This window comes from Fukomys damarensis, unplaced genomic scaffold (assembly GCF_012274545.1).
Source record: "Fukomys damarensis isolate Sample0158 unplaced genomic scaffold, DMR_v1.0_HiC HiC_scaffold_3, whole genome shotgun sequence".
NCBI classification, from domain to species: Eukaryota; Metazoa; Chordata; class Mammalia; order Rodentia; family Bathyergidae; genus Fukomys; species Fukomys damarensis.
This window is the reverse complement of record NW_022900915.1, coordinates 45,015,410-45,025,297: the sequence shown is the minus strand read 5'-3', so window position 1 is coordinate 45,025,297 and position 9,888 is coordinate 45,015,410.

Here is a 9,888-nt window from a genome sequence, read left to right as displayed (position 1 = left end):
CGAGGACCACCTTCCCCACTCCACTCTTTTCTTTTACCTTTACACTTACCTTTGCCACATTATTCCATTATTTATTCTCTCTCTCTCTCCTTCTCTCTGTCTCTGTCTCTCTGTCTCCCCCACTTCTCCCTCTCTGCCTTTCTCCCCCTCCCTTCCCTCCCTACCTCTCCATGTGATAATTTCTGCTATTGGCTGCTCACCAATAACTGTCTCCTGTGCCACGCCTTTGGGCCTCAAAATGGTTTGTTACAAAAAGTATATTTAAAAAATAAATTATTTGGATCCATTAAGGAAAAACCCGACCAAGGCACATCACATGTAGTGTTCACCTGAGCTTCCTGAAGAAGCTATTGATTATAAAGTCCTACATATGCATTATCTTTCAGTGTAAAAAACATAAAAACTACACTGAGGACAAGGGAGTTTTGTGACAATAGAATAGAGGAAACTGGTTCCCTGAGGTTGGGATCACTATGCAGGAGTCATCTGCTTCCCTGGAGAAACCTTCTGTCCAGGGCAGCCAATGAGTCTGGATGAGCAATAAGAAAAATATTGCTTGGGCCAGGGATTTAGTTCAGTGGTTCTGGTACCTGCCTTGCAAGCACAAGGACCTGAGTTCGATTCCTGGTACCAAAAAAAGAAAAATACTGCTTTGCATTGATATAGGATGAAAAAGGGGAGCAGTTTCATCATATACTCATTTAATCCTGATATTCTTCATTTATTCCACAATGGCACAAAACAACTTCTGATTTCTTAAAGAATAAATGAATGTAGGGAACCGAAGCCCTATGGATGAATGTATCACACTCTGATTTTAATTTTTCTAGCCCTTAATATGAGTTATGCATGATTTTGTAACATCATGTATTGTTTCCTTGAAAGACTTCAACCCACAGAGTGATGTCCCTCTTCCAGTCACAATAGGCTGACTGCAAGGCCAAAATTTTAGGGATTTACAATAATGTAAGTAAATTGATTTTATAATAAGTCATGAACTGGAAAATTCACTGAATCTCCATGACACACAAATCATATCTGAATGCTTCCTCTTTATTAAGTGTCATGCACATAAACTACTTCTTAAGACTCTATTTGAAATTTAATTATTCTCAATGGTGTGGCCAAGAATGATCCCAATTAGAGGCTGGAGGAAAAATGAGATCGCCAGGTCTCCAGAGCTCAGCAGAAGTGTGACCCTCATAAGTCCTAGGTGAAGAGTCAGCAGACCCACAAGTATTTCAGAAGCAGGGCTCCATGCATGGTCAAGGCTGGTGGTCTCACTGAGAAGTGAGCTTGCTACTGCTTACTGAAGAAAGAAGCAAGAGCAAGGATCCTTTTAAGTATCTTAACATTGAACACAGCAACATTCATGTTAGTGAGGTCAGACTCATTACTCCACTGCTCAGGTAATTTTTTTATGTGTTAATTTCTGATTTGCTGTTAACATTAGTAATGCATAAGACACATACAAGAATCTGTGAAATTTATCAGAAACTTAAGTCACTGTAACTATTTCAGCCACATGTGATGTATGTGTACTATACACTAGACAGATTGTTTCATATGCTACTGTATCTTGATCAATTAGATTTTCAAATGGTCCAGGAAGAGCTGTGTGTAATTTAAACCCAACTCAAAAGACAGGAATTAGAGAATGGGAGAAGATGAGAGATTTCCAAGCTGACCAAGAAGCTCTCCTATAATGGGTGTGGGAAAAGCACACAAAATTGAAGCAAAGAGAAAAATGGTTGAGATGTAAAGTAGAATTTATAAAATCATTCTGAAAATACTGAAAAAATAAAAGATTTCTAGAAGTTGATTTCATACTAAATATCGTATTGCTGAGTACACTCATCTATTGATATAGAAAGTAAAAGCATGTCAGAAGTTTGGGAAAATAAAATGAAAACATAAATGTCTACATTTACTAGATTTCAAGATACTTTATTGTATCACTTACTGTCTCTTGAGTTCCTGATTAGAAGCCACACTGCAGGTATACTAGGTCCTCTGCATTATGCTGTGGCATTCAGTGCTCGCTGTAACCTCTGACTCTGCAGAGACCACGGCAGGTGGGCAGCCATGGACAACCTCACCGTCTTCACAGAATTCCTCCTCATGGATGTCACAGGCTCCCGGGAGCTCCAGGTCCTGCAAGGTGTGCTGTTCTTAGTGATTTATCTGGGAGCACTGACGGGGAATCTTGTGACTGTCACTGTCATCGTGACAGACACACGTCTGCACTGTCCCATGTACCTTTTTATAAGCAATGTGGCCCTCCTAGACCTCGGCAGCATCTCAGTTGTTGTTCCAAGAGCTGTAGTGAATTCCATGACTGGCAGGAAGACCATATCCCTGCCAGAGTGTGCGGCACAGGTTTTCCTCTATCTCTTTTTTTCAGTGGTGGAATTTGCCCTCCTGGTGGTCATGTCCTATGACCGCTACGTGGCCATTTGCCACCCCCTGCACTATGGGCTCATCATCACCCCGAGTCTGTGCTCCCAGGCCACAGCTGGCTCCTGGGCCTCTAGTCTGCTCTACTCTGCTATCCACACAGGCACTCTGTTCAGGCTGCCATTCACCAAGACTAACGTGATCCAGCAATATTTCTGTGATATTTCTCAAATTCTGAAGATTTCATCTTCAGATGTCCAGTTTGCTGAATCTGTAATCCTTGGTGTAAGTGTTTCCCTTGTCTTAGTGTGTTTTGCCTTTATGTTTGTTTCATACATTAATATTTTTTCAACTGTGCTTAAGATCCATTCAGTGGAAGCCCGAAACAAAGCCATATCCACCTGTACCCCACAGCTGGCCATTCTCCTTTTGTTTCTCATCTCTGGGTCAGTGGCTGTCTTAGGTCCCTCTGTAAAGAAACCATCCCTTAGGAATCTGCTGACTGCCATGTTCTACACCATGGTGCCCCCATTCGTGAACCCCATCATCTACTGTCTACGCAACAGGGAGATCAGTGCTGCTCTGGGAAAAATGTTTAACAGATTCTCAGTGTTTTTAGTGAAAATAACTTGACCAAAAGAAAGTTCTAATTTATCATTTGAAAGTAGTTTTATTCATTCATGATGTATATTGTTAGATTGTGATCTACACCTGTGCACTGTATATTTTAGCTGACTGTTTTTTGGTGTCTTTATAGGTCTCTGAGCACATCTGTTATGGTGCAGTAAAAATGTATATCACAATTTTTTGGCACAGTTCCTTTATATTTTATACCCTTTCCTTAAACACTAGTAGTCTTGTCTGTATGGCAAAATATTTGGAAATATTTGGGATATATTAAGACAACAAACACAGGCACCATAAAGAATAGGGTATGTGTTATGTTTTCCCCTATAACACATGTCTGAGCTAAGAGAAGCTCAGGTGCTGGGTCTGTCCAACCTGGAAAAGTGCACTGAGTGGTCCTGTGAGAGACACTGCTGTTGCTCTGTGCTCTTTGCACTTGCCCTTCCGCTCAGGCTGGGATGTGTGACAAGGAGAGCAGATCGGGAAAACTGAGACCTGAACACATGATAAGGACCCAATGGGGTGATCAACACTGAGATCCTCACAGGCCCCTTGGCTACATCTGCTGAAAGCCTTTTTATTCACTCAGTGAAAATTAGGAAACAAAAACCACTGAACTTCACAAAATTTTAATTTTGGGATGTTTGATTTCTTTTTGTGCTCTAGATAATTAGACTAAACTTATGTTTTATTTACTCAAAACTTCCCATGGAGGATGTTTCTCCAGTAGAATGATATAATTATCTTGCATACACACCAGAGATGGGACTGCTCCAGCATACATACTTTGACTTGTATCCAGATGTCCCCACCGAGCCTCATGCTTCATAGATGGGGCTTTTGAAGGTGCCTGGATCTGGGTGTGTGAATATGGGTTAAAGGTGTGTGACAAGTGGATTGTTTATGTGGAGAATTTTTTTCAAAGGATTTTCTGTATCTATTGAAATGTCCCATTCTGACACCCTGTCAGATTGTTGTATCGCTTGCATTAATTTGCATGAATTCAACCAAATTTGCTTCCCAAGAGCAAATCCCAAGTGGCCATGCTAAAACTTACTTTTAATGTGCTGTTGAATTTGGTTTGCCTGTATTTTGTTGAGGATATCAGATGTGTGTTCATGAGGAATACTGGCTGGCAATTTTTTTTCTTCTTCTGTCCTTTTTATCTCAGGATGCTACAAGATATATAACCTGAATTTTAAACAGTTCCTTGCAGAACTTGACCTAACAAGCAAAATATAAGTTTAGAACGAACCTACAGCCCCAATTATAAACAACAGACCAGCAGAAGAAAACCAGCAAAAAATAAAACAATGCTTACTGTAAGCTGCAAAGCAGAGTAAGTTTTCTCTGAAAGTGACACCTTCGGTATGTTGGGCTAGCTTGGAAGAACAAATCCACTGCAGTGCCAACATATTTAGAAGTGGTCCGATCAGAAGATATTTTGAAAAGAGATTAATTGGATATGACTGAGTTCCTATGGGCATCAAAATCTTCAGAACAAGCACTTCAGTGTCTCTTCTTCACCCAGCACCAGGGATGGGGTAGGTGATGCAGGAGCTGGATGTGAAAAGGAGGCTATTCACGGACTGCCTGAGAGGCCCAAGAGGCAGAGGCCTCAGATTGTGCAGGATTCAGTGGTGGCAGCAGCAGAGCCTTCTGTAGTGAGGACTCGGGCCTGTAACACGGGTTCTCTGAGGGGCTGGGTCATGGTGCTGGGCTGATGTCCTCACTCACGTAAAGCCCTGTGCCAGCGGGGGCTTCTTCCCTCCCTGGATGCTGCCTTCCAGAGCTGAACCCAGTGATCTGTTTGAGAGTTGGACTGAAGTTTTGCCCTTAGTTCTACAGAATAAAAAGCAATCTCCAATAAATCTGTATTTAAATGAACTCTCTAACTCTCTACCTAATTCAACAATTTAAAAATACTAAGTGTATTTTTACATAAATCAACGAGATTTGTAAGTATATCTGAGATAATCAACACACATAAGTGTGACCTTCGGGAACACACACACACACACACACACACACACACACACACACTGTGTATTAAATGTCATCTTGATCACACCTCCAGTGGCTCCTACTCAGTTTTATGACAACATCAAGAATGCTTTTGTGGTTTAGATCTAAACCGTCCCTCTAGAGACACGTATGTTTGGATCATGACTAGATCACCCCTCTTATCCTGGTCAGTGCTTTCATCCTGGGGAGTTCAGCAGCTGACTGTCCTGCTGGGAGGTGGGGATTGGTTGGAGGCTGTCAGGGCAGGAAAGCTCTTCTCCCGGCACCAGCACCTCCTCGCTATCTGTTTCCTGGCTGCAATGGGGTGAACAGCTCTCCTCTGAGACCACTTCTGCATTAACATTTGTGCTTGGAGCCAAGGAACCATTGACGGAAGCATCTAAAATCAAAGGGTAAATAAAGTTTTCCCCCTCTCTGCTGTGGGTGTTGGGTGTTTTACACCAGAAATGGGAAAGTTGAGCAGTTCTACCTCTCCGTAATTTCTTCTCCCTTCTCACTGGGTTTCTTCTAGAAATAAAATTGTTACACATGAACACTCTGCAGAAAACTGTGGTCTTATTGGTCCTGGGAGATAGGAAAAGAGCGGATGGCCTGGTGTGGCAGAGGATCTAGGAACTGGGAAACTCAAAGTGCATAGCTATTCTAAGTGATAATTTACTTTTCCAATTCTTATTCATGAAAAAGTAAATGTCACAGAATCCAAATAACACCACATCATGGAAAGCCTGATAGATTACCTGTTTACACTAAGGAACAGTATTCTCGGTTAGGAGAAATTTTTTTTCTCATTGAGCTTATTGTTACATTTTAGGTATAAAGTATAGTTAAATTCATCATTGGGATCATGTACATTTACATGACAGGTCTTGGTTCTCATTTATCCCCTTTTCCCTGCCCTCCCTTCACCCCTTCCTTCCTTCCCTATTTACAAACAGTTTGTTTCCATTTTTTCATTTTCTCATTTTTTTTCCTTTTCCCTTATTACATTTCCCCTACCCTTCCCATTACCCTTACATCTTTAGCCCTTTTCTTCCTATTTCACATTGTCAGTTATATCATTAGGATCTTATGTACTCTTATAGTTTTTCACACCAGGGAAACTATTCGGTATTTATACATGTGTGACTTATTTATTTCACTTAGGAGTATATCCTCAATATGTATCCATTTTCCTATGAATGAATCTAATTTATCATTCTTTATGGCTGAGTAGTATTCCATTTTATAGAAAAACCACATCTTCTATATCCAGTCTCCAACTGATGGGCAAATGGGCTGCTTCCAAGTTTTACCCATTACAAACTGTGCTACTATAAGCATAGATGTGCATATATCACTGTGATATGATTCTTTTAATTCTTTTGGAAAGATACCCAGCAGAGACATGGCTGTGTCAAATGGAACCGCTAAAGCTAGTTCTTTGGAATATCTCCATGTTGATTTCTACAGTGGTAGCACCAGTCTGAACTCCCACCAACAATGGAGAAGGGTTCCTTTCTCCCCACAACCCCACCAACATTTTTTATTGGTTGATTTCTTGATAGCAGCCATTCTTTGTGGGGTGAGGTAGAATCTCAGTGTTGTTTTCAAATGAATCTCCTGAAAGATCAATGACGTGGAACATTTTTTCATATATTTACTTGCTGCCTTTACTTCTTTGTCTGAGAAATGCCTGTGCATTTCAGATGCCCATTTTAGAACCGGGTCTTTATATTTTAAGGGGCTGAGTTTTTTGAGTTCTTTATGTATTCCAGATTATAGTACTTTGTCTGAGGAGCATCTGGTAAATTTTTTCCCACATTGTGGGTTGTATCTTAGTTCTATCAGTGGTTTCTTTTGCAGTGCAGAAGCTTGTTAATAAGATGAGATCCCAGTTGTTGAATATTTCTGCTAGTTCCTATGCTACTAAGGATTTGTTCATAAAGGCTTTTCCTAAGCCAATGTCTTCAAGAGTTCTGCCTAATTTATATTCCAGCAAATTTAGCATCTCTTTTTTAATATTTAGATCTTTAATCCATTTGGATTTTAGTTTAGTACATGGTGAAAGACAAGGGTCTAGTTTTAATCTTTGGTAGGTTGAAATCCAGTTTTTCCAACACCATTTTTTAAAGAGTCTATTTTTCCTCCACTGAGGATGGTCAAATCCTTTGTCAAAGATGATGTAGTTGAGTACATCTGGATTTGTTTCTGTATCTTCCAGTCTTTTCCACTGATCCTCAGGTCTATTTCTTTGCCAATACCATGCTATTTTTATCACAGTGGCTTTGTAGTATAGTTTCAAATTGGGAATTGTTATACCTGCTGCCATGTCTGTTGCCTCTCATGGCTTTTGCTATTCTAGGTCTCTTCTGGTTCCAAATGAATTTTTGGGTTATTTTTTCTAGTTCCGTGAAATATACTGTTGGAATTTCAATTGGCATTGCATTGAATCTGTATAGCAGTTTTGGTAGTATGGCCATTTTCAGTATGTTGATTCTTCCTACCCAGGAGCAGGGGAGATCTTTCCATTTTCTTATATGCTCTTCGATCTCTTTTTGGAGTGCTGTAGTTTTCAGTGTAGAGGTCTTTTGCTTCCTCCATTAGACTGATTCCTAGATACTTAATTTTTTTGGATGCTATTGTGAAAGGAATTGTTTCCCTAATTTCTCAGTGAATCCGTCATTTGTGTACAAGAAGTCTATTGACTTTTGAGTGCTGACCTTGTATCCACCTTCTCTGCTAAAAGTGTCAATTAAGTCTAGAAATCTTTTGGTGGAGTCTTTTGGGTCTTCAATGTAGCATATCATATCATCAGCAAATAATGACAGTTTAACTTCTTCCTTTCTTATCTTTATTGCTTTAATTGTTTTCTCTTGTCTAATTGCTGTGGCTAATGTTTCCAGAACTCTATTGAAGAGGAGTGGTGATAGTGGGCATCCTTGTCTTTTCTCTGATTTGACATGAACATTTTCAGTTTTGGGCCATTTAATATGATGTTGGCTATTAGTTTTTCATAGAAAAACTTTATCGAGTTGATATATAGAATATCTATTCCAATTTTTTGCAGGGGTTTTATCATGAATGGGTGTTGAATTTTGTCAAATAACTTTTTTGCATTTATCAAGAGGATCACATGTTTTTGTCCTTGACTCTGTTAATATAGTGTATTACATTTATTAACTTTTGTATTTTGAACCATCCTTGCATCCCTGGGATAAATCTGATTTAGTCAAGGGTGTATGATATTCTTGATGACCCTCTGTATTCTGTTTGCTTGTATATTATCAAGGATTTTTGCATCTATATTCATTAAGGAGATTGGCCTATAGTTCTCTTTTTTAGTTGGGTCTTCCCCTGGATTGGGAATCAATGTAACACTTGCTTCCAGGAATGAATTTGAAAATATTGTATCCCTTTCAATTTTATTGAGAAGTTTAGAGAGTAGTGGCAGTAGTTCATCTCTAAATGTCTTGTAAAATTCAGCAGGGAATCCATCAGGACCTGGGCTTTTCTTTGTTGGTAAACTTCTAATTACATTTTCAATTTCACTGATTGTAATTGGGGTGTTTAGAATTTTTTTATCTTCTTCATTCAACTTTTGTAATTCATAAGTATCTAGAAATCTTTCTGCACATTTCTTCTGAGTTTTCCAATTTGTTAGAGTACAGGTTCTAAAAATAGGTATTGATGATCCTCTGGATTTCTGTTGGATCTGTTGTGTTTTCACCTTTTTCATTCCTAATTGCATGGATCTGAGCCAATTCTTTCTTTTTTTGATAAGGTTAGCTAAGGGTTTATTGATTTTATTTGTTCTTTCAAAAACCCAACTCTTTGATTCATTTTTTGTATTATCTTCTTAGTTTCCATTGCATCAATTTCTGTTCTAATCTTTATAATTTCCTCTCTTGTATGAGCTTAGGGTTTGTCTACCTCTTCTTTTTCTAGGAGTCTAAGATTCATCATTAGGTTGTTTATTTGAGCTTGCTCTGTTTTCCTAGTGTGGGCATTCAGTGCTATGAATTTTCCACGTAGAACTGCTTTCATTGTGTCCCATAGATTCCTGTATGTTGTATTGGCATTTTCATTTATTTGTAAAAACTGTCTGATTTCTTCTTTAATTTCCTCTGTGATCCATTGATTGTTCAGGAGAGTGTTGTTCAATTTCCATGTGTTTGTGAAGTTCCTATGGTTTCTTATGCTATGGACCTCCAGTTTGATTGCACTATGATCTGATAATATACAGGGGATAACTTCAATTCCTTTGCATTTATTCAAACCTGTTCTATGAGCTAGTATGTTGTCTATCTTGGAGAATGACCTATGTGCAGCCAAAAAGAATGTATATTCTGATTTTGTGCAGTGGAACACTCTATAGACATCTATTTAGTACATATGTTCAAAAGCTTGGTTCATTTCTAGTATTTCCTTATTGATTTTTTTGCCTAGATGATCTGTCTATTTGTGACAGTGGGGTATTTAGATCCCCCACTACAATTGTATTGGTGTTCATTTGGTTTTTCATGTTACTTAATATATGTTTTATATAGTTGGGGGCATTAATATTTGGTGCATATATGTTTATGATTGTCATCTCTTCCTCTTGAATTGTTCTCTTCATAAGGATGTGGTAGCCTTCTTTGTCTCTCTTAATCAGTTTTGATTGGAAATTTACTTTGTCTGTGAATAAGAGAGCTATCCCTGCTTTTCTAGTTTCTGTCACATGGAGAATTGTTTTCCATCTTTTCATTTTCAGTCTATGGCCTTTGTTTGCACTAGGTGTGTTTCTTGTATACAACATCATTTTGGATTTTGCTTCTTAATTCATTCTGCCAGTCTACTTCTTTTGATTGGTGAGTTGAG